The following is a 955-nucleotide window of genomic DNA, read 5'->3' on the forward strand; positions in this document are numbered from 1 at the left end:
CAGAAGCAAGTTGATGTAAACGCGGTGACGTTGGACTCAGTTAGTCTGATTTCCGATACACGACCCGCCCCCGTGTTGTTCCTGTAAACGTAGTCACGTCGTGTGCAAAATGAGAACCGAGACTATAGCGTCGGTGACGCAATAGTCTCGATTCTCGGTTTCGCGATTCTCGCTTCAACGGGAAATCTGCTAAGGAAATCGACTAAGGAAATCCACCAAGGAAATTCACCGAGAATATCCACCGTACGGAAAGTCCGAAAGTTAGTTACCATTCTGTTTGTGATTCGAAAGTGATACCGGGCGAGTTAATTTTGTCTCCATCATCCACGATGTAAGGAGCAGTTCCCATCACCGCGAACGTGAAGCCGAGAGCATTTCAGCATATACTTTGTTATTGCTATAGATAGCCACGACAGTTTCCAGTCGCGGCGATCGCGTGCGTGGAAACGCGGCCAAGGATTTTCGAGCACGGTTTTGGGCAAGCAGTCGGGACACGGCCGTGGTCGGGCTTACGAACGCTTAGCGCGTCTTTTTGCTCGTGAGCAAAGCGCGCGCCACCCCGAGCCGCGTTCACTTGCGAAGAGCCCTGTAATGAACAGAGCTTGATTTTAATTTATTGCGCGTTTAAGCGCCGTCCTTGTGGCGCAGTGGAAAGCGCATTGGACTTCTAATCCAAAGGTCCCGGGTTCGACCCCCGGCAGGGACGTAAGTTTTTATTTTTTTTATGTGCTTCGGAACTGCGTACGTAGAGTCTGACACGCTGAATTGCGCCACATGCACAAAAATATATCAATTTGTGTTAGTTTTGCATTTTTCCTTAAAGAAGGGGAACGGGAGTGGGCAGGTCATCGACCTTGTGGCGTAGTGGGCCAATAAATCGCTAAGCAAGTTAAAGGCGTGGCTCATATAGACGATTGGGATATTTTTTATTTATATATCGGTAGAGTTCTGCGAC

At 48.8% G+C, this 955-nt stretch overlaps 1 non-coding gene across 1 annotated transcript; it reads left to right on the forward strand.

Annotated features, from left to right (window-relative positions):
* Window positions 1-633: 633 nt before the first annotated feature.
* Window positions 634-706, forward strand: Trnar-ucu (transfer RNA arginine (anticodon UCU)). The gene has a single exon. It is a non-coding gene; the product is annotated as a tRNA-Arg (tRNA).
* Window positions 707-955: the final 249 nt, after the last annotated feature.

The sequence above is a fragment of the Dermacentor silvarum genome, chromosome 2, assembly GCF_013339745.2.
Source record: "Dermacentor silvarum isolate Dsil-2018 chromosome 2, BIME_Dsil_1.4, whole genome shotgun sequence".
Lineage (NCBI taxonomy): Eukaryota > Metazoa > Arthropoda > Arachnida > Ixodida > Ixodidae > Dermacentor > Dermacentor silvarum.